The sequence below is a fragment of the Corythoichthys intestinalis genome, chromosome 11 (assembly GCF_030265065.1).
Source record: "Corythoichthys intestinalis isolate RoL2023-P3 chromosome 11, ASM3026506v1, whole genome shotgun sequence".
NCBI classification, from domain to species: Eukaryota; Metazoa; Chordata; class Actinopteri; order Syngnathiformes; family Syngnathidae; genus Corythoichthys; species Corythoichthys intestinalis.
This window is the reverse complement of record NC_080405.1, coordinates 5,385,001-5,404,485: the sequence shown is the minus strand read 5'-3', so window position 1 is coordinate 5,404,485 and position 19,485 is coordinate 5,385,001. Positions and strand designations below refer to the sequence as shown.

The 19,485-nt window shown below is 44.3% G+C and overlaps 14 non-coding genes and 32 pseudogenes across 14 annotated transcripts; all 46 read right to left on the bottom strand.

Annotated features, from left to right (window-relative positions):
- Positions 1-46: 46 nt before the first annotated feature.
- Positions 47-165, bottom strand: LOC130925602 (uncharacterized; annotated as a pseudogene).
- A 313-nt stretch (positions 166-478) lies between these two features.
- LOC130924731 (5S ribosomal RNA) lies at positions 479-597 on the bottom strand. The gene has a single exon (XR_009065030.1). It is a non-coding gene; the product is annotated as a 5S ribosomal RNA (ribosomal RNA).
- Positions 598-910: 313 nt separating this feature from the next.
- LOC130925688 (uncharacterized) lies at positions 911-1,029 on the bottom strand (annotated as a pseudogene).
- Positions 1,030-1,342: 313 nt separating this feature from the next.
- LOC130925686 (uncharacterized) lies at positions 1,343-1,461 on the bottom strand (annotated as a pseudogene).
- Positions 1,462-1,774: 313 nt separating this feature from the next.
- On the bottom strand, positions 1,775-1,893 carry LOC130925601 (uncharacterized; annotated as a pseudogene).
- A 313-nt stretch (positions 1,894-2,206) lies between these two features.
- Positions 2,207-2,325, bottom strand: LOC130925246 (5S ribosomal RNA). The gene has a single exon (XR_009065532.1). It is a non-coding gene; the product is annotated as a 5S ribosomal RNA (ribosomal RNA).
- A 313-nt stretch (positions 2,326-2,638) lies between these two features.
- LOC130925600 (uncharacterized) lies at positions 2,639-2,757 on the bottom strand (annotated as a pseudogene).
- A 313-nt stretch (positions 2,758-3,070) lies between these two features.
- Positions 3,071-3,189, bottom strand: LOC130925765 (uncharacterized; annotated as a pseudogene).
- A 313-nt stretch (positions 3,190-3,502) lies between these two features.
- LOC130925685 (uncharacterized) lies at positions 3,503-3,621 on the bottom strand (annotated as a pseudogene).
- Positions 3,622-3,929: 308 nt separating this feature from the next.
- On the bottom strand, positions 3,930-4,048 carry LOC130926158 (5S ribosomal RNA). The gene has a single exon (XR_009066177.1). It is a non-coding gene; the product is annotated as a 5S ribosomal RNA (ribosomal RNA).
- A 313-nt stretch (positions 4,049-4,361) lies between these two features.
- LOC130925425 (5S ribosomal RNA) lies at positions 4,362-4,480 on the bottom strand. Its single transcript, XR_009065705.1, has one exon. It is a non-coding gene; the product is annotated as a 5S ribosomal RNA (ribosomal RNA).
- A 313-nt stretch (positions 4,481-4,793) lies between these two features.
- On the bottom strand, positions 4,794-4,912 carry LOC130925538 (uncharacterized; annotated as a pseudogene).
- A 318-nt stretch (positions 4,913-5,230) lies between these two features.
- Positions 5,231-5,349, bottom strand: LOC130925684 (uncharacterized; annotated as a pseudogene).
- Positions 5,350-5,662: 313 nt separating this feature from the next.
- Positions 5,663-5,781, bottom strand: LOC130925599 (uncharacterized; annotated as a pseudogene).
- A 313-nt stretch (positions 5,782-6,094) lies between these two features.
- Positions 6,095-6,213, bottom strand: LOC130925737 (uncharacterized; annotated as a pseudogene).
- A 304-nt stretch (positions 6,214-6,517) lies between these two features.
- LOC130926156 (5S ribosomal RNA) lies at positions 6,518-6,636 on the bottom strand. Its single transcript, XR_009066176.1, has one exon. It is a non-coding gene; the product is annotated as a 5S ribosomal RNA (ribosomal RNA).
- Positions 6,637-6,939: 303 nt separating this feature from the next.
- On the bottom strand, positions 6,940-7,058 carry LOC130926154 (5S ribosomal RNA). The gene has a single exon (XR_009066174.1). It is a non-coding gene; the product is annotated as a 5S ribosomal RNA (ribosomal RNA).
- A 303-nt stretch (positions 7,059-7,361) lies between these two features.
- LOC130924709 (5S ribosomal RNA) lies at positions 7,362-7,480 on the bottom strand. Its single transcript, XR_009065008.1, has one exon. It is a non-coding gene; the product is annotated as a 5S ribosomal RNA (ribosomal RNA).
- Positions 7,481-7,793: 313 nt separating this feature from the next.
- On the bottom strand, positions 7,794-7,912 carry LOC130926153 (5S ribosomal RNA). The gene has a single exon (XR_009066173.1). It is a non-coding gene; the product is annotated as a 5S ribosomal RNA (ribosomal RNA).
- Positions 7,913-8,230: 318 nt separating this feature from the next.
- Positions 8,231-8,349, bottom strand: LOC130925683 (uncharacterized; annotated as a pseudogene).
- Positions 8,350-8,662: 313 nt separating this feature from the next.
- LOC130925598 (uncharacterized) lies at positions 8,663-8,781 on the bottom strand (annotated as a pseudogene).
- A 313-nt stretch (positions 8,782-9,094) lies between these two features.
- On the bottom strand, positions 9,095-9,213 carry LOC130925721 (uncharacterized; annotated as a pseudogene).
- Positions 9,214-9,531: 318 nt separating this feature from the next.
- Positions 9,532-9,650, bottom strand: LOC130925682 (uncharacterized; annotated as a pseudogene).
- A 313-nt stretch (positions 9,651-9,963) lies between these two features.
- Positions 9,964-10,082, bottom strand: LOC130925597 (uncharacterized; annotated as a pseudogene).
- Positions 10,083-10,395: 313 nt separating this feature from the next.
- LOC130924730 (5S ribosomal RNA) lies at positions 10,396-10,514 on the bottom strand. Its single transcript, XR_009065029.1, has one exon. It is a non-coding gene; the product is annotated as a 5S ribosomal RNA (ribosomal RNA).
- Positions 10,515-10,827: 313 nt separating this feature from the next.
- On the bottom strand, positions 10,828-10,946 carry LOC130925681 (uncharacterized; annotated as a pseudogene).
- Positions 10,947-11,259: 313 nt separating this feature from the next.
- On the bottom strand, positions 11,260-11,378 carry LOC130925542 (uncharacterized; annotated as a pseudogene).
- A 313-nt stretch (positions 11,379-11,691) lies between these two features.
- On the bottom strand, positions 11,692-11,810 carry LOC130925720 (uncharacterized; annotated as a pseudogene).
- A 318-nt stretch (positions 11,811-12,128) lies between these two features.
- Positions 12,129-12,247, bottom strand: LOC130925679 (uncharacterized; annotated as a pseudogene).
- Positions 12,248-12,560: 313 nt separating this feature from the next.
- LOC130925596 (uncharacterized) lies at positions 12,561-12,679 on the bottom strand (annotated as a pseudogene).
- A 313-nt stretch (positions 12,680-12,992) lies between these two features.
- LOC130924729 (5S ribosomal RNA) lies at positions 12,993-13,111 on the bottom strand. The gene has a single exon (XR_009065028.1). It is a non-coding gene; the product is annotated as a 5S ribosomal RNA (ribosomal RNA).
- A 313-nt stretch (positions 13,112-13,424) lies between these two features.
- Positions 13,425-13,543, bottom strand: LOC130925678 (uncharacterized; annotated as a pseudogene).
- Positions 13,544-13,856: 313 nt separating this feature from the next.
- LOC130925677 (uncharacterized) lies at positions 13,857-13,975 on the bottom strand (annotated as a pseudogene).
- Positions 13,976-14,288: 313 nt separating this feature from the next.
- On the bottom strand, positions 14,289-14,407 carry LOC130925595 (uncharacterized; annotated as a pseudogene).
- Positions 14,408-14,720: 313 nt separating this feature from the next.
- Positions 14,721-14,839, bottom strand: LOC130925245 (5S ribosomal RNA). The gene has a single exon (XR_009065531.1). It is a non-coding gene; the product is annotated as a 5S ribosomal RNA (ribosomal RNA).
- A 313-nt stretch (positions 14,840-15,152) lies between these two features.
- On the bottom strand, positions 15,153-15,271 carry LOC130925593 (uncharacterized; annotated as a pseudogene).
- A 313-nt stretch (positions 15,272-15,584) lies between these two features.
- LOC130925763 (uncharacterized) lies at positions 15,585-15,703 on the bottom strand (annotated as a pseudogene).
- A 313-nt stretch (positions 15,704-16,016) lies between these two features.
- On the bottom strand, positions 16,017-16,135 carry LOC130925676 (uncharacterized; annotated as a pseudogene).
- Positions 16,136-16,443: 308 nt separating this feature from the next.
- On the bottom strand, positions 16,444-16,562 carry LOC130926152 (5S ribosomal RNA). Its single transcript, XR_009066172.1, has one exon. It is a non-coding gene; the product is annotated as a 5S ribosomal RNA (ribosomal RNA).
- A 313-nt stretch (positions 16,563-16,875) lies between these two features.
- On the bottom strand, positions 16,876-16,994 carry LOC130925424 (5S ribosomal RNA). Its single transcript, XR_009065704.1, has one exon. It is a non-coding gene; the product is annotated as a 5S ribosomal RNA (ribosomal RNA).
- A 313-nt stretch (positions 16,995-17,307) lies between these two features.
- On the bottom strand, positions 17,308-17,426 carry LOC130925537 (uncharacterized; annotated as a pseudogene).
- Positions 17,427-17,744: 318 nt separating this feature from the next.
- Positions 17,745-17,863, bottom strand: LOC130925674 (uncharacterized; annotated as a pseudogene).
- A 313-nt stretch (positions 17,864-18,176) lies between these two features.
- On the bottom strand, positions 18,177-18,295 carry LOC130925592 (uncharacterized; annotated as a pseudogene).
- Positions 18,296-18,608: 313 nt separating this feature from the next.
- On the bottom strand, positions 18,609-18,727 carry LOC130925719 (uncharacterized; annotated as a pseudogene).
- A 318-nt stretch (positions 18,728-19,045) lies between these two features.
- Positions 19,046-19,164, bottom strand: LOC130925188 (5S ribosomal RNA). Its single transcript, XR_009065476.1, has one exon. It is a non-coding gene; the product is annotated as a 5S ribosomal RNA (ribosomal RNA).
- A 313-nt stretch (positions 19,165-19,477) lies between these two features.
- LOC130925744 (uncharacterized) overlaps positions 19,478-19,485 on the bottom strand; it is a 119-nt pseudogene continuing 111 nt past the window's right edge.

Sequence of the window (19,485 nt, the reverse complement as noted above, 5' to 3'; positions counted from 1 at the left end):
CCAACAAGATCTGTCTGTTCTTTCTTTGTAACGAAATAAACCAAAAAGCTTACAGCACCTGGTATTCCCAGGGGGTCTCCCATCCAAGTACTAACCAGCCCCGACTCTGCTTAGCTTACGAGATCAGACGAGATCGGGCGTTCTCAGGGTAGCATGGCCGTAAGCTGGCAAATTTTGAGAAATATAGCTATACAAAAGGCGAAGGAGATCCATTCTGGTACAAAAGACGAACCAGTTCAGTTCAGTTCAGTAAGGTTCCCTGAGGGAAATTAGGTTTCAAGTGATCTGGTCATGTCGTGCTGTCAATGGCAGCTAACGAGGTAATCACCATTTAAAACGCACAGAGTTGGGTGAAAACGAGAGCTGCAAACTCAACCCAATGTGAGCTCCAACCACAAAACTAACAAGACAATACATTGACCTCAGTTGATACTAACAAGATCTGTCTGATCTTTCTTTGTAATGAAATACACCAAAAAGCTTACAGCACCTGGTATTCCCAGGCGGTCTCCCATCCAAGTACTAACCAGGCCCGACCCTGCTTAGCTTCCGAGATCAGACGAGATCGGGCGTTCTCAGGATAGTATGGCCGTAAGCTGGCAAAATTTGAGAAATATAGCTATACAAAAGGCGAAGGAGATGTGTTCTGGTACAAAAGACGAACCAGTTCAGTTCAGTTCAGTCAGGTTCCCTGAGGGAAGTTAGGTTTCAAGTGGTCTGGTCATCTCGTGCTGTCAATGGCAGCTAACGAGGTAATCACCATTTAAAACGCACAGAGTTGGGTGAAAACGAGAGCTGCAAACTCAATCCAATGTGAGCTCCAACCACAAAATTAACAAGACAATACATTGACCTCAGTTGATACCAACAAGATCTGTCTGTTCTTTCTTTGTAATGAAATAAACCAAAAAGCTTACAGCACCTGGTATTCCCAGGGGGTCTCCCATCCAAGTACTAACCAGCCACGACTCTGCTTAGCTTACGAGATCAGACGAGATCGGGCGTTCTCAGGGTAGTATGGCCGTAAACTGGCAAAATTTGAGAAATATAGCTATACAAAAGGCGAAGGAGATCTGTTCTGGTACAAAAGACGAACCAGTTCAGTTCAGTTCATTAAGGTTCCCTGAGGGAAATTAGGTTTCAAGTGATCTGGTCATGTCGTGCTGTCAATGGCAGCTAACGAGGTAATCACCATTTAAAACGCACAGAGTTGGGTGAAAACGAGAGCTGCAAACTCAACCCAATGTGAGCTCCAACCACAAAATTAACAAGACAATACATTGACCTCAGTTGATACCAACAAGATCTGTCTGTTCTTTCTTTGTAATGAAATAAACCAAAAAGCTTACAGCACCTGGTATTCCCAGGGGGTCTCCCATCCAAGTACTAACCAGCCACGACTCTGCTTAGCTTACGAGATCAGACGAGATCGGGCGTTCTCAGGGTAGTATGGCCGTAAACTGGCAAAATTTGAGAAATATAGCTATACAAAAGGCGAAGGAGATCTGTTCTGGTACAAAAGACGAACCAGTTCAGTTCAGTTCATTAAGGTTCCCTGAGGGAAATTAGGTTTCAAGTGATCTGGTCATGTCGTGCTGTCAATGGCAGCTAACGAGGTAATCACCATTTAAAACGCACAGAGTTGGGTGAAAACGAGAGCTGCAAACTCAACCCAATGTGAGCTCCAACCACAAAATTAACAAGACAATACATTGACCTCAGTTGATACCAACAAGATCTGTCTGTTCTTTCTTTGTAACGAAATAAACCAAAAAGCTTACAGCACCTGGTATTCCCAGGGGGTCTCCCATCCAAGTACTAACCAGCCCCGACTCTGCTTAGCTTACGAGATCAGACGAGATCGGGCGTTCTCAGGGTAGCATGGCCGTAAGCTGGCAAATTTTGAGAAATATAGCTATACAAAAGGCGAAGGAGATCCATTCTGGTACAAAAGACGAACCAGTTCAGTTCAGTTCAGTAAGGTTCCCTGAGGGAAATTAGGTTTCAAGTGATCTGGTCATGTCGTGCTGTCAATGGCAGCTAACGAGGTAATCACCATTTAAAACGCACAGAGTTGGGTGAAAACGAGAGCTGCAAACTCAACCCAATGTGAGCTCCAACCACAAAACTAACAAGACAATACATTGACCTCAGTTGATACTAACAAGATCTGTCTGATCTTTCTTTGTAATGAAATACACCAAAAAGCTTACAGCACCTGGTATTCCCAGGCGGTCTCCCATCCAAGTACTAACCAGGCCCGACCCTGCTTAGCTTACGAGATCAGACGAGATCGGGCGTTCTCAGGGTAGTATGGCCGTAAACTGGCAAAATTTGAGAAATATAGCTATACAAAAGGCGAAGGAGATCTGTTCTGGTACAAAAGACGAACCAGTTCAGTTCAGTTCATTAAGGTTCCCTGAGGGAAATTAGGTTTCAAGTGATCTGGTCATGTCGTGCTGTCAATGGCAGCTAACGAGGTAATCACCATTTAAAACGCACAGAGTTGGGTGAAAACGAGAGCTGCAAACTCAACCCAATGTGAGCTCCAACCACAAAATTAACAAGACAATACATTGACCTCAGTTGATACCAACAAGATCTGTCTGTTCTTTCTTTGTAATGAAATAAACCAAAAAGCTTACAGCACCTGGTATTCCCAGGGGGTCTCCCATCCAAGTACTAACCAGCCCCGACTCTGCTTAGCTTACGAGATCAGACGAGATCGGGCGTTCTCAGGGTAGCATGGCCGTAAGCTGGCAAAATTTGAGAAATATAGCTATACAAAAGGCGAAGGAGATCCGTTCTGGTACAAAAGACGAACCAGTTCAGTTCAGTTCAGTTGGGTTCCCTGAGGGAAATTAGGTTTCAAGTGGTCTGGTCATCTCGTGAAGTCAATGGCAGCTAACGAGGTAATCACCATTTAAAACGCACAGAGTTGGGTGAAAACGAGAGCTGCAAACTCAACCCAATGTGAGCTCCAACCACAAAACTAACAAGACAATACATTGACCTCAGTTGATACCAACAAGATCTGTCTGTTTTTTCTTTGTAATGAAATAAACCAAAAAGCTTACAGCACCTGGTATTCCCAGGGGGTCTCCCATCCAAGTACTAACCAGTTCCGACTCTGCTTAGCTTACGAGATAAGACGAGATTGGGCGTTCTCAGGATAGCATGGCCGTAAACTGGCAAAATTTGAGAAATATAGCTATACAAAAGGCGAAGGAGATCTGTTCTGGTACAAAAGACGAACCAGTTCAGTTCAGTTCAGTAAGGTTCCCTGAGGGAAATTAGGTTTCAAGTGATCTGGTCATGTCGTGCTGTCAATGGCAGCTAACGAGGTAATCACCATTTAAAACGCACAGAGTTGGGTGAAAACGAAAGCTGCAAACTCAACCCAATGTGAGCTCCAACCACAAAATTAACAAGACAATACATTGACCTCATTTGATACCAACAAGATCTGTCTGTTCTTTCTTTGTAATGAAATAAACCAAAAAGCTTACAGCACCTGGTATTCCCAGGGGGTCTCCCATCCAAGTACTAACCAGCCACGACTCTGCTTAGCTTACGAGATCAGACGAGATCGGGCGTTCTCAGGGTAGTATGGCCGTAAACTGGCAAAATTTGAGAAATATAGCTATACAAAAGGCGAAGGAGATCTGTTCTGGTACAAAAGACGAACCAGTTCAGTTCAGTAAGGTTCCCTGAGGGAAATTAGGTTTCAAGTGATCTGGTCATGTCGTGCTGCCAATGGCAGCTAACGAGGTAATCACCATTTAAAACGCACAGAGTTGGGTGAAAACGAGAGCTGCAAACTCAACCCAATGTGAGCTCCAAACACAAAACTAACAAGACAATACATTGACCTCAGTTGATACTAACAAGATCTGTCTGATCTTTCTTTGTAATGAAATACACCAAAAAGCTTACAGCACCTGGTATTCCCAGGCGGTCTCCCATCCAAGTACTAACCAGGCCCGACCCTGCTTAGCTTCCGAGATCAGACGAGATCGGGCGTTCTCAGGGTAGTATGGCCGTAAGCTGGCAAAATTTGAGAAATATAGCTATACAAAAGGCGAAGGAGATCTGTTCTGGTACAAAAGACGAACCAGTTCAGTTCAGTTCAGTTGGGTTCCCTGAGGGAAATTAGGTTTCAAGTGGTCTGGTCATCTCGTGAAGTCAATGGCAGCTAACGAGGTAATCACCATTTAAAACGCACAGAGTTGGGTGAAAACGAGAGCTGCAAACTCAACCCAATGTGAGCTCCAAACACAAAACTAACAAGACAATACATTGACCTCAGTTGATACCAACAAGATCTGTCTGTTCTTTCTTTGTAATGAAATAAACCAAAAAGCTTACAGCACCTGGTATTCCCAGGCGGTCTCCCATCCAAGTACTAACCAGGCCCGGCCCTGCTTAGCTTACGAGATCAGACGAGATCGGGCGTTCTCAGGGTAGTATGGCCGTAACCTGGCAAAATTTGAGAAATATAGCTATACAAAAGGCGAAGGAGATGTGTTCTGGTACAAAAGACGAACCAGTTCAGTTCAGTTCAGTCGGGTTCCCTGAGGGAAGTTAGGTTTCAAGTGGTCTGGTCATCTCGTGCTGTCAATGGCAGCTAACGAGGTAATCACCATTTAAAACGCACAGAGTTGGGTGAAAACGAGAGCTGCAAACTCAATCCAATGTGAGCTCCAACCACAAAATTAACAAGACAATACATTGACCTCAGTTGATACCAACAAGATCTGTCTGTTCTTTCTTTGTAATGAAATAAACCAAAAAGCTTACAGCACCTGGTATTCCCAGGGGGTCTCCCATCCAAGTACTAACCAGCCACGACTCTGCTTAGCTTCCGAGATCAGACGAGATCGGGCGTTCTCAGGGTAGTATGGCCGTAAGCTGGCAAAATTTGAGAAATATAGCTATACAAAAGGCGAAGGAGATCTGTTCTGGTACAAAAGACGAACCAGTTCAGTTCAGTTCAGTTCAGTAGGGTTCCCTGAGGGAAATTAGGTTTCAAGTGGTCTGGTCATCTCGTGCTGTCAATGGCAGCTAACGAGGTAATCACCATTTAAAACGCACAGAGTTGGGTGAAAACGAGAGCTGCAAACTCAATCCAATGTGAGCTCCAACCACAAAATTAACAAGACAATACATTGACCTCAGTTGATACCAACAAGATCTGTCTGTTCTTTCTTTGTAATGAAATAAACCAAAAAGCTTACAGCACCTGGTATTCCCAGGGGGTCTCCCATCCAAGTACTAACCAGCCACGACTCTGCTTAGCTTACGAGATCAGACGAGATCGGGCGTTCTCAGGGTAGTATGGCCGTAAACTGGCAAAATTTGAGAAATATAGCTATACAAAAGGCGAAGGAGATCTGTTCTGGTACAAAAGACGAACCAGTTCAGTTCAGTTCATTAAGGTTCCCTGAGGGAAATTAGGTTTCAAGTGATCTGGTCATGTCGTGCTGTCAATGGCAGCTAACGAGGTAATCACCATTTAAAACGCACAGAGTTGGGTGAAAACGAGAGCTGCAAACTCAACCCAATGTGAGCTCCAACCACAAAATTAACAAGACAATACATTGACCTCAGTTGATACCAACAAGATCTGTCTGTTCTTTCTTTGTAACGAAATAAACCAAAAAGCTTACAGCACCTGGTATTCCCAGGGGGTCTCCCATCCAAGTACTAACCAGCCCCGACTCTGCTTAGCTTACGAGATCAGACGAGATCGGGCGTTCTCAGGGTAGCATGGCCGTAAGCTGGCAAAATTTGAGAAATATAGCTATACAAAAGGCGAAGGAGATCCGTTCTGGTACAAAAGACGAACCAGTTCAGTTCAGTTCAGTTGGGTTCCCTGAGGGAAATTAGGTTTCAAGTGGTCTGGTCATCTCGTGAAGTCAATGGCAGCTAACGAGGTAATCACCATTTAAAACGCACAGAGTTGGGTGAAAACGAGAGCTGCAAACTCAACCCAATGTGAGCTCCAACCACAAAACTAACAAGACAATACATTGACCTCAGTTGATACCAACAAGATCTGTCTGTTTTTTCTTTGTAATGAAATAAACCAAAAAGCTTACAGCACCTGGTATTCCCAGGGGGTCTCCCATCCAAGTACTAACCAGGCCCGACCTTGCTTAGCTTCCGAGATCAGACGAGATCAGGCATTCTCTGGGTAGTATGTCCTAAAATTTGAGAAATATAGCTATACAAAAGGCGAAGGAGATGTGTTCTGGTACAAAAGACGAACCAGTTCAGTTCAGTTCAGTCAGGTTCCCTGAGGGAAGTTAGGTTTCAAGTGGTCTGGTCATCTCGTGCTGTCAATGGCAGCTAACGAGGTAATCACCATCTAAAACGCACAGAGTTGGGTGAAAACGAGAGCTGCAAACTCAACCAAATGTGAGCTCCAACCACAAAACTAACAAGACAGTACATTGACCTCAGTTGATACCAACAAGATCTGTCTGTTCTTTCTTTGTCATGAAATAAACCAAAAAGCTTACAGCACCTGGTATTCCCAGGCGGTCTCCCATCCAAGTACTAACCAGGCCCGACCCTGCTTAGCTTCCGAGATCAGACGAGATCGGGCGTTCTCAGGGTAGTATGGCCGTAAGCTGGCAAAGCTTGTGAAATATAGCTATACAAAAGGCGAAGGAGATCTGTTCTGGTACAAAAGATGAACCAGTTCAGTAAGGTTCCCTGAGTGAAATTAGGTTTCAAGTGGTCTGGTCATCTCGTGCTGTCAATGGCAGCTAACGAGGTAATCACCATTTAAAACGCACAGAGTTGGGTGAAGACGAGAGCTGCAAACTCAACCCGATGTGAGCTCCAACCACAAAACTAACAAGACAGTACATCGACCTCAGTTGATACCAACAAGATCTGTCTGTTCTTTCTTTGTCATGAAATAAACAAAAAAGCTTACAGCACCTGGTATTCCCAGGCGGTCTCCCATCCAAGTACTAACCAGGCCCGACCCTGCTTAGCTTCCGAGATCAGACGAGATCGGGCGTTCTCAGGGTAGTATGGCCGTAAGCTGGCAAAGCTTGTGAAATATAGCTATACAAAAGGCGAAGGAGATCTGTTCTGGTACAAAAGATGAACCAGTTCAGTAAGGTTCCCTGAGTGAAATTAGGTTTCAAGTGGTCTGGTCATCTCGTGCTGTCAATGGCAGCTAACGAGGTAATCACCATTTAAAACGCACAGAGTTGGGTGAAGACGAGAGCTGCAAACTCAACCCGATGTGAGCTCCAACCACAAAACTAACAAGACAGTACATCGACCTCAGTTGATACCAACAAGATCTGTCTGTTCTTTCTTTGTCATGAAATAAACCAAAAAGCTTACAGCACCTGGTATTCCCAGGCGGTCTCCCATCCAAGTACTAACCAGGCCCGACCCTGCTTAGCTTCCGAGATCAGACGAGATCGGGCATTCTCAGGGTAGTATGGCCGTAAGCTGGCAAAACTTGTGAAATATAGCTATACAAAAGGCGAAGGAGATCCGTTCTGGTACAAAAGATGAACCAGTTCAGTTCAGTTCAGTAAGGTTCCCTGAGGGAAATTAGGTTTCAAGTGATCTGGTCATGTCGTGCTGTCAATGGCAGCTAACGAGGTAATCACCATTTAAAACGCACAGAGTTGGGTGAAAACGAGAGCTGCAAACTCAACCCAATGTGAGCTCCAACCACAAAACTAACAAGACAATACATTGACCTCAGTTGATACTAACAAGATCTGTCTGATCTTTCTTTGTAATGAAATACACCAAAAAGCTTACAGCACCTGGTATTCCCAGGCGGTCTCCCATCCAAGTACTAACCAGGCCCGACCCTGCTTAGCTTCCGAGATCAGACGAGATCGGGCGTTCTCAGGGTAGTATGGCCGTAAGCTGGCAAAATTTGAGAAATATAGCTATACAAAAGGCGAAGGAGATCTGTTCTGGTACAAAAGACGAACCAGTTCAGTTCAGTTCAGTTCAGTAGGGTTCCCTGAGGGAAATTAGGTTTCAAGTGGTCTGGTCATCTCGTGCTGTCAATGGCAGCTAACGAGGTAATCACCATTTAAAACGCACAGAGTTGGGTGAAAACGAGAGCTGCAAACTCAATCCAATGTGAGCTCCAACCACAAAATTAACAAGACAATACATTGACCTCAGTTGATACCAACAAGATCTGTCTGTTCTTTCTTTGTAATGAAATAAACCAAAAAGCTTACAGCACCTGGTATTCCCAGGGGGTCTCCCATCCAAGTACTAACCAGCCACGACTCTGCTTAGCTTACGAGATCAGACGAGATCGGGCGTTCTCAGGGTAGTATGGCCGTAAACTGGCAAAATTTGAGAAATATAGCTATACAAAAGGCGAAGGAGATCTGTTCTGGTACAAAAGACGAACCAGTTCAGTTCAGTTCATTAAGGTTCCCTGAGGGAAATTAGGTTTCAAGTGATCTGGTCATGTCGTGCTGTCAATGGCAGCTAACGAGGTAATCACCATTTAAAACGCACAGAGTTGGGTGAAAACGAGAGCTGCAAACTCAACCCAATGTGAGCTCCAACCACAAAATTAACAAGACAATACATTGACCTCAGTTGATACCAACAAGATCTGTCTGTTCTTTCTTTGTAACGAAATAAACCAAAAAGCTTACAGCACCTGGTATTCCCAGGGGGTCTCCCATCCAAGTACTAACCAGCCCCGACTCTGCTTAGCTTACGAGATCAGACGAGATCGGGCGTTCTCAGGGTAGCATGGCCGTAAGCTGGCAAAATTTGAGAAATATAGCTATACAAAAGGCGAAGGAGATCCGTTCTGGTACAAAAGACGAACCAGTTCAGTTCAGTTCAGTTGGGTTCCCTGAGGGAAATTAGGTTTCAAGTGGTCTGGTCATCTCGTGAAGTCAATGGCAGCTAACGAGGTAATCACCATTTAAAACGCACAGAGTTGGGTGAAAACGAGAGCTGCAAACTCAACCCAATGTGAGCTCCAACCACAAAACTAACAAGACAATACATTGACCTCAGTTGATACCAACAAGATCTGTCTGTTTTTTCTTTGTAATGAAATAAACCAAAAAGCTTACAGCACCTGGTATTCCCAGGGGGTCTCCCATCCAAGTACTAACCAGTTCCGACTCTGCTTAGCTTACGAGATCAGACGAGATTGGGCGTTCTCAGGATAGCATGGCCGTAAACTGGCAAAATTTGAGAAATATAGCTAAACAAAAGGCGAAGGAGATCTGTTCTGGTACAAAAGACGAACCAGTTCAGTTCAGTTCAGTTCAGTAGGGTTCCCTGAGGGAAATTAGGTTTCAAGTGGTCTGGTCATCTCGTGCTGTCAATGGCAGCTAACGAGGTAATCACCATTTAAAACGCACAGAGTTGGGTGAAAACGAGAGCTGCAAACTCAATCCAATGTGAGCTCCAACCACAAAATTAACAAGACAATACATTGACCTAAGTTGATACCAACAAGATCTGTCTGTTCTTTCTTTGTAATGAAATAAACCAAAAAGCTTACAGCACCTGGTATTCCCAGGGGGTCTCCCATCCAAGTACTAACCAGCCACGACTCTGCTTAGCTTACGAGATCAGACGAGATCGGGCGTTCTCAGGGTAGTATGGCCGTAAACTGGCAAAATTTGAGAAATATAGCTATACAAAAGGCGAAGGAGATCTGTTCTGGTACAAAAGACGAACCAGTTCAGTTCAGTTCATTAAGGTTCCCTGAGGGAAATTAGGTTTCAAGTGATCTGGTCATGTCGTGCTGTCAATGGCAGCTAACGAGGTAATCACCATTTAAAACGCACAGAGTTGGGTGAAAACGAGAGCTGCAAACTCAACCCAATGTGAGCTCCAACCACAAAATTAACAAGACAATACATTGACCTAAGTTGATACCAACAAGATCTGTCTGTTCTTTCTTTGTAACGAAATAAACCAAAAAGCTTACAGCACCTGGTATTCCCAGGGGGTCTCCCATCCAAGTACTAACCAGCCCCGACTCTGCTTAGCTTACGAGATCAGACGAGATCGGGCGTTCTCAGGGTAGCATGGCCGTAAGCTGGCAAATTTTGAGAAATATAGCTATACAAAAGGCGAAGGAGATCCATTCTGGTACAAAAGACGAACCAGTTCAGTTCAGTTCAGTAAGGTTCCCTGAGGGAAATTAGGTTTCAAGTGATCTGGTCATGTCGTGCTGTCAATGGCAGCTAACGAGGTAATCACCATTTAAAACGCACAGAGTTGGGTGAAAACGAGAGCTGCAAACTCAACCCAATGTGAGCTCCAACCACAAAACTAACAAGACAATACATTGACCTCAGTTGATACTAACAAGATCTGTCTGATCTTTCTTTGTAATGAAATACACCAAAAAGCTTACAGCACCTGGTATTCCCAGGCGGTCTCCCATCCAAGTACTAACCAGGCCCGACCCTGCTTAGCTTCCGAGATCAGACGAGATCGGGCGTTCTCAGGATAGTATGGCCGTAAGCTGGCAAAATTTGAGAAATATAGCTATACAAAAGGCGAAGGAGATGTGTTCTGGTACAAAAGACGAACCAGTTCAGTTCAGTTCAGTCAGGTTCCCTGAGGGAAGTTAGGTTTCAAGTGGTCTGGTCATCTCGTGCTGTCAATGGCAGCTAACGAGGTAATCACCATTTAAAACGCACAGAGTTGGGTGAAAACGAGAGCTGCAAACTCAATCCAATGTGAGCTCCAACCACAAAATTAACAAGACAATACATTGACCTCAGTTGATACCAACAAGATCTGTCTGTTCTTTCTTTGTAATGAAATAAACCAAAAAGCTTACAGCACCTGGTATTCCCAGGGGGTCTCCCATCCAAGTACTAACCAGCCACGACTCTGCTTAGCTTACGAGATCAGACGAGATCGGGCGTTCTCAGGGTAGTATGGCCGTAAACTGGCAAAATTTGAGAAATATAGCTATACAAAAGGCGAAGGAGATCTGTTCTGGTACAAAAGACGAACCAGTTCAGTTCAGTTCATTAAGGTTCCCTGAGGGAAATTAGGTTTCAAGTGATCTGGTCATGTCGTGCTGTCAATGGCAGCTAACGAGGTAATCACCATTTAAAACGCACAGAGTTGGGTGAAAACGAGAGCTGCAAACTCAACCCAATGTGAGCTCCAACCACAAAATTAACAAGACAATACATTGACCTCAGTTGATACCAACAAGATCTGTCTGTTCTTTCTTTGTAATGAAATAAACCAAAAAGCTTACAGCACCTGGTATTCCCAGGGGGTCTCCCATCCAAGTACTAACCAGCCCCGACTCTGCTTAGCTTACGAGATCAGACGAGATCGGGCGTTCTCAGGGTAGTATGGCCGTAAACTGGCAAAATTTGAGAAATATAGCTATACAAAAGGCGAAGGAGATCTGTTCTGGTACAAAAGACGAACCAGTTCAGTTCAGTTCATTAAGGTTCCCTGAGGGAAATTAGGTTTCAAGTGATCTGGTCATGTCGTGCTGTCAATGGCAGCTAACGAGGTAATCACCATTTAAAACGCACAGAGTTGGGTGAAAACGAGAGCTGCAAACTCAACCCAATGTGAGCTCCAACCACAAAATTAACAAGACAATACATTGACCTCAGTTGATACCAACAAGATCTGTCTGTTTTTTCTTTGTAATGAAATAAACCAAAAAGCTTACAGCACCTGGTATTCCCAGGGGGTCTCCCATCCAAGTACTAACCAGTTCCGACTCTGCTTAGCTTACGAGATCAGACGAGATTGGGCGTTCTCAGGATAGCATGGCCGTAAACTGGCAAAATTTGAGAAATATAGCTAAACAAAAGGCGAAGGAGATCTGTTCTGGTACAAAAGACGAACCAGTTCAGTTCAGTTCAGTTCAGTAGGGTTCCCTGAGGGAAATTAGGTTTCAAGTGGTCTGGTCATCTCGTGCTGTCAATGGCAGCTAACGAGGTAATCACCATTTAAAACGCACAGAGTTGGGTGAAAACGAGAGCTGCAAACTCAATCCAATGTGAGCTCCAACCACAAAATTAACAAGACAATACATTGACCTAAGTTGATACCAACAAGATCTGTCTGTTCTTTCTTTGTAATGAAATAAACCAAAAAGCTTACAGCACCTGGTATTCCCAGGGGGTCTCCCATCCAAGTACTAACCAGCCACGACTCTGCTTAGCTTACGAGATCAGACGAGATCGGGCGTTCTCAGGGTAGTATGGCCGTAAACTGGCAAAATTTGAGAAATATAGCTATACAAAAGGCGAAGGAGATCTGTTCTGGTACAAAAGACGAACCAGTTCAGTTCAGTTCATTAAGGTTCCCTGAGGGAAATTAGGTTTCAAGTGATCTGGTCATGTCGTGCTGTCAATGGCAGCTAACGAGGTAATCACCATTTAAAACGCACAGAGTTGGGTGAAAACGAGAGCTGCAAACTCAACCCAATGTGAGCTCCAACCACAAAATTAACAAGACAATACATTGACCTCAGTTGATACCAACAAGATCTGTCTGTTCTTTCTTTGTAACGAAATAAACCAAAAAGCTTACAGCACCTGGTATTCCCAGGGGGTCTCCCATCCAAGTACTAACCAGCCCCGACTCTGCTTAGCTTACGAGATCAGACGAGATCGGGCGTTCTCAGGGTAGCATGGCCGTAAGCTGGCAAATTTTGAGAAATATAGCTATACAAAAGGCGAAGGAGATCCATTCTGGTACAAAAGACGAACCAGTTCAGTTCAGTTCAGTAAGGTTCCCTGAGGGAAATTAGGTTTCAAGTGATCTGGTCATGTCGTGCTGTCAATGGCAGCTAACGAGGTAATCACCATTTAAAACGCACAGAGTTGGGTGAAAACGAGAGCTGCAAACTCAACCCAATGTGAGCTCCAACCACAAAACTAACAAGACAATACATTGACCTCAGTTGATACTAACAAGATCTGTCTGATCTTTCTTTGTAATGAAATACACCAAAAAGCTTACAGCACCTGGTATTCCCAGGCGGTCTCCCATCCAAGTACTAACCAGGCCCGACCCTGCTTAGCTTCCGAGATCAGACGAGATCGGGCGTTCTCAGGATAGTATGGCCGTAAGCTGGCAAAATTTGAGAAATATAGCTATACAAAAGGCGAAGGAGATGTGTTCTGGTACAAAAGACGAACCAGTTCAGTTCAGTTCAGTCAGGTTCCCTGAGGGAAGTTAGGTTTCAAGTGGTCTGGTCATCTCGTGCTGTCAATGGCAGCTAACGAGGTAATCACCATTTAAAACGCACAGAGTTGGGTGAAAACGAGAGCTGCAAACTCAATCCAATGTGAGCTCCAACCACAAAATTAACAAGACAATACATTGACCTCAGTTGATACCAACAAGATCTGTCTGTTCTTTCTTTGTAATGAAATAAACCAAAAAGCTTACAGCACCTGGTATTCCCAGGGGGTCTCCCATCCAAGTACTAACCAGCCACGACTCTGCTTAGCTTACGAGATCAGACGAGATCGGGCGTTCTCAGGGTAGTATGGCCGTAAACTGGCAAAATTTGAGAAATATAGCTATACAAAAGGCGAAGGAGATCTGTTCTGGTACAAAAGACGAACCAGTTCAGTTCAGTTCATTAAGGTTCCCTGAGGGAAATTAGGTTTCAAGTGATCTGGTCATGTCGTGCTGTCAATGGCAGCTAACGAGGTAATCACCATTTAAAACGCACAGAGTTGGGTGAAAACGAGAGCTGCAAACTCAACCCAATGTGAGCTCCAACCACAAAATTAACAAGACAATACATTGACCTCAGTTGATACCAACAAGATCTGTCTGTTCTTTCTTTGTAATGAAATAAACCAAAAAGCTTACAGCACCTGGTATTCCCAGGGGGTCTCCCATCCAAGTACTAACCAGCCACGACTCTGCTTAGCTTACGAGATCAGACGAGATCGGGCGTTCTCAGGGTAGTATGGCCGTAAACTGGCAAAATTTGAGAAATATAGCTATACAAAAGGCGAAGGAGATCTGTTCTGGTACAAAAGACGAACCAGTTCAGTTCAGTTCATTAAGGTTCCCTGAGGGAAATTAGGTTTCAAGTGATCTGGTCATGTCGTGCTGTCAATGGCAGCTAACGAGGTAATCACCATTTAAAACGCACAGAGTTGGGTGAAAACGAGAGCTGCAAACTCAACCCAATGTGAGCTCCAACCACAAAATTAACAAGACAATACATTGACCTCAGTTGATACCAACAAGATCTGTCTGTTCTTTCTTTGTAACGAAATAAACCAAAAAGCTTACAGCACCTGGTATTCCCAGGGGGTCTCCCATCCAAGTACTAACCAGCCCCGACTCTGCTTAGCTTACGAGATCAGACGAGATCGGGCGTTCTCAGGGTAGCATGGCCGTAAGCTGGCAAATTTTGAGAAATATAGCTATACAAAAGGCGAAGGAGATCCATTCTGGTACAAAAGACGAACCAGTTCAGTTCAGTTCAGTAAGGTTCCCTGAGGGAAATTAGGTTTCAAGTGATCTGGTCATGTCGTGCTGTCAATGGCAGCTAACGAGGTAATCACCATTTAAAACGCACAGAGTTGGGTGAAAACGAGAGCTGCAAACTCAACCCAATGTGAGCTCCAACCACAAAACTAACAAGACAATACATTGACCTCAGTTGATACTAACAAGATCTGTCTGATCTTTCTTTGTAATGAAATACACCAAAAAGCTTACAGCACCTGGTATTCCCAGGCGGTCTCCCATCCAAGTACTAACCAGGCCCGACCCTGCTTAGCTTACGAGATCAGACGAGATCGGGCGTTCTCAGGGTAGTATGGCCGTAAACTGGCAAAATTTGAGAAATATAGCTATACAAAAGGCGAAGGAGATCTGTTCTGGTACAAAAGACGAACCAGTTCAGTTCAGTTCATTAAGGTTCCCTGAGGGAAATTAGGTTTCAAGTGATCTGGTCATGTCGTGCTGTCAATGGCAGCTAACGAGGTAATCACCATTTAAAACGCACAGAGTTGGGTGAAAACGAGAGCTGCAAACTCAACCCAATGTGAGCTCCAACCACAAAATTAACAAGACAATACATTGACCTCAGTTGATACCAACAAGATCTGTCTGTTCTTTCTTTGTAATGAAATAAACCAAAAAGCTTACAGCACCTGGTATTCCCAGGGGGTCTCCCATCCAAGTACTAACCAGCCCCGACTCTGCTTAGCTTACGAGATCAGACGAGATCGGGCGTTCTCAGGGTAGCATGGCCGTAAGCTGGCAAAATTTGAGAAATATAGCTATACAAAAGGCGAAGGAGATCCGTTCTGGTACAAAAGACGAACCAGTTCAGTTCAGTTCAGTTGGGTTCCCTGAGGGAAATTAGGTTTCAAGTGGTCTGGTCATCTCGTGAAGTCAATGGCAGCTAACGAGGTAATCACCATTTAAAACGCACAGAGTTGGGTGAAAACGAGAGCTGCAAACTCAACCCAATGTGAGCTCCAACCACAAAACTAACAAGACAATACATTGACCTCAGTTGATACCAACAAGATCTGTCTGTTTTTTCTTTGTAATGAAATAAACCAAAAAGCTTACAGCACCTGGTATTCCCAGGGGGTCTCCCATCCAAGTACTAACCAGTTCCGACTCTGCTTAGCTTACGAGATAAGACGAGATTGGGCGTTCTCAGGATAGCATGGCCGTAAACTGGCAAAATTTGAGAAATATAGCTATACAAAAGGCGAAGGAGATCTGTTCTGGTACAAAAGACGAACCAGTTCAGTTCAGTTCAGTAAGGTTCCCTGAGGGAAATTAGGTTTCAAGTGATCTGGTCATGTCGTGCTGTCAATGGCAGCTAACGAGGTAATCACCATTTAAAACGCACAGAGTTGGGTGAAAACGAAAGCTGCAAACTCAACCCAATGTGAGCTCCAACCACAAAATTAACAAGACAATACATTGACCTCATTTGATACCAACAAGATCTGTCTGTTCTTTCTTTGTAATGAAATAAACCAAAAAGCTTACAGCACCTGGTATTCCCAGGGGGTCTCCCATCCAAGTACTAACCAGCCACGACTCTGCTTAGCTTACGAGATCAGACGAGATCGGGCGTTCTCAGGGTAGTATGGCCGTAAACTGGCAAAATTTGAGAAATATAGCTATACAAAAGGCGAAGGAGATCTGTTCTGGTACAAAAGACGAACCAGTTCAGTTCAGTAAGGTTCCCTGAGGGAAATTAGGTTTCAAGTGATCTGGTCATGTCGTGCTGCCAATGGCAGCTAACGAGGTAATCACCATTTAAAACGCACAGAGTTGGGTGAAAACGAGAGCTGCAAACTCAACCCAATGTGAGCTCCAAACACAAAACTAACAAGACAATACATTGACCTCAGTTGATACTAACAAGATCTGTCTGATCTTTCTTTGTAATGAAATACACCAAAAAGCTTACAGCACCTGGTATTCCCAGGCGGTCTCCCATCCAAGTACTAACCAGGCCCGACCCTGCTTAGCTTCCGAGATCAGACGAGATCGGGCGTTCTCAGGGTAGTATGGCCGTAAGCTGGCAAAATTTGAGAAATATAGCTATACAAAAGGCGAAGGAGATCTGTTCTGGTACAAAAGACGAACCAGTTCAGTTCAGTTCAGTTGGGTTCCCTGAGGGAAATTAGGTTTCAAGTGGTCTGGTCATCTCGTGAAGTCAATGGCAGCTAACGAGGTAATCACCATTTAAAACGCACAGAGTTGGGTGAAAACGAGAGCTGCAAACTCAACCCAATGTGAGCTCCAAACACAAAACTAACAAGACAATACATTGACCTCAGTTGATACCAACAAGATCTGTCTGTTCTTTCTTTGTAATGAAATAAACCAAAAAGCTTACAGCACCTGGTATTCCCAGGCGGTCTCCCATCCAAGTACTAACCAGGCCCGGCCCTGCTTAGCTTACGAGATCAGACGAGATCGGGCGTTCTCAGGGTAGTATGGCCGTAACCTGGCAAAATTTGAGAAATATAGCTATACAAAAGGCGAAGGAGATGTGTTCTGGTACAAAAGACGAACCAGTTCAGTTCAGTTCAGTCGGGTTCCCTGAGGGAAGTTAGGTTTCAAGTGGTCTGGTCATCTCGTGCTGTCAATGGCAGCTAACGAGGTAATCACCATTTAAAACGCACAGAGTTGGGTGAAAACGAGAGCTGCAAACTCAATCCAATGTGAGCTCCAACCACAAAATTAACAAGACAATACATTGACCTCAGTTGATACCAACAAGATCTGTCTGTTCTTTCTTTGTAATGAAATAAACCAAAAAGCTTACAGCACCTGGTATTCCCAGGGGGTCTCCCATCCAAGTACTAACCAGCCACGACTCTGCTTAGCTTCCGAGATCAGACGAGATCGGGCGTTCTCAGGGTAGTATGGCCGTAAGCTGGCAAAATTTGAGAAATATAGCTATACAAAAGGCGAAGGAGATCTGTTCTGGTACAAAAGACGAACCAGTTCAGTTCAGTTCAGTTCAGTAGGGTTCCCTGAGGGAAATTAGGTTTCAAGTGGTCTGGTCATCTCGTGCTGTCAATGGCAGCTAACGAGGTAATCACCATTTAAAACGCACAGAGTTGGGTGAAAACGAGAGCTGCAAACTCAATCCAATGTGAGCTCCAACCACAAAATTAACAAGACAATACATTGACCTCAGTTGATACCAACAAGATCTGTCTGTTCTTTCTTTGTAATGAAATAAACCAAAAAGCTTACAGCACCTGGTATTCCCAGGGGGTCTCCCATCCAAGTACTAACCAGCCACGACTCTGCTTAGCTTACGAGATCAGACGAGATCGGGCGTTCTCAGGGTAGTATGGCCGTAAACTGGCAAAATTTGAGAAATATAGCTATACAAAAGGCGAAGGAGATCTGTTCTGGTACAAAAGACGAACCAGTTCAGTTCAGTTCATTAAGGTTCCCTGAGGGAAATTAGGTTTCAAGTGATCTGGTCATGTCGTGCTGTCAATGGCAGCTAACGAGGTAATCACCATTTAAAACGCACAGAGTTGGGTGAAAACGAGAGCTGCAAACTCAACCCAATGTGAGCTCCAACCACAAAATTAACAAGACAATACATTGACCTCAGTTGATACCAACAAGATCTGTCTGTTCTTTCTTTGTAACGAAATAAACCAAAAAGCTTACAGCACCTGGTATTCCCAGGGGGTCTCCCATCCAAGTACTAACCAGCCCCGACTCTGCTTAGCTTACGAGATCAGACGAGATCGGGCGTTCTCAGGGTAGCATGGCCGTAAGCTGGCAAAATTTGAGAAATATAGCTATACAAAAGGCGAAGGAGATCCGTTCTGGTACAAAAGACGAACCAGTTCAGTTCAGTTCAGTTGGGTTCCCTGAGGGAAATTAGGTTTCAAGTGGTCTGGTCATCTCGTGAAGTCAATGGCAGCTAACGAGGTAATCACCATTTAAAACGCACAGAGTTGGGTGAAAACGAGAGCTGCAAACTCAACCCAATGTGAGCTCCAACCACAAAACTAACAAGACAATACATTGACCTCAGTTGATACCAACAAGATCTGTCTGTTTTTTCTTTGTAATGAAATAAACCAAAAAGCTTACAGCACCTGGTATTCCCAGGGGGTCTCCCATCCAAGTACTAACCAGTTCCGACTCTGCTTAGCTTACGAGATCAGACGAGATTGGGCGTTCTCAGGATAGCATGGCCGTAAACTGGCAAAATTTGAGAAATATAGCTAAACAAAAGGCGAAGGAGATCTGTTCTGGTACAAAAGACGAACCAGTTCAGTTCAGTTCAGTTCAGTAGGGTTCCCTGAGGGAAATTAGGTTTCAAGTGGTCTGGTCATCTCGTGCTGTCAATGGCAGCTAACGAGGTAATCACCATTTAAAACGCACAGAGTTGGGTGAAAACGAGAGCTGCAAACTCAACCCAATGTGAGCTCCAAACACAAAACTAACAAGACAATACATTGACCTCAGTTGATACCAACAAGATCTGTCTGTTCTTTCTTTGTAATGAAATAAACCAAAAAGCTTACAGCACCTGGTATTCCCAGGCGGTCTCCCATCCAAGTACTAACCAGGCCCGGCCCTGCTTAGCTTACGAGATCAGACGAGATCGGGCGTTCTCAGGGTAGTATGGCCGTAAGCTGGCAAAATTTGAGAAATATAGCTATACAAAAGGCGAAGGAGATCTGTTCTGGTACAAAAGACGAACCAGTTCAGTTCAGTTCAGTAAGGTTCCCTGAGGGAAATTAGGTTTCAAGTGATCTGGTCATGTCGTGCTGCCAATGGCAGCTAACGAGGTAATCACCATTTAAAACGCACAGAGTTGGGTGAAAACGAGAGCTGCAAACGCAACCCAATGTGAGCTCCAACCACAAAACTAACAAGACAATTCATTGACCTCAGTTGATACCAACAAGATTTGTCTGTTCTTTCTTTGTAATAAAATAAACCAAAAAGCTTACA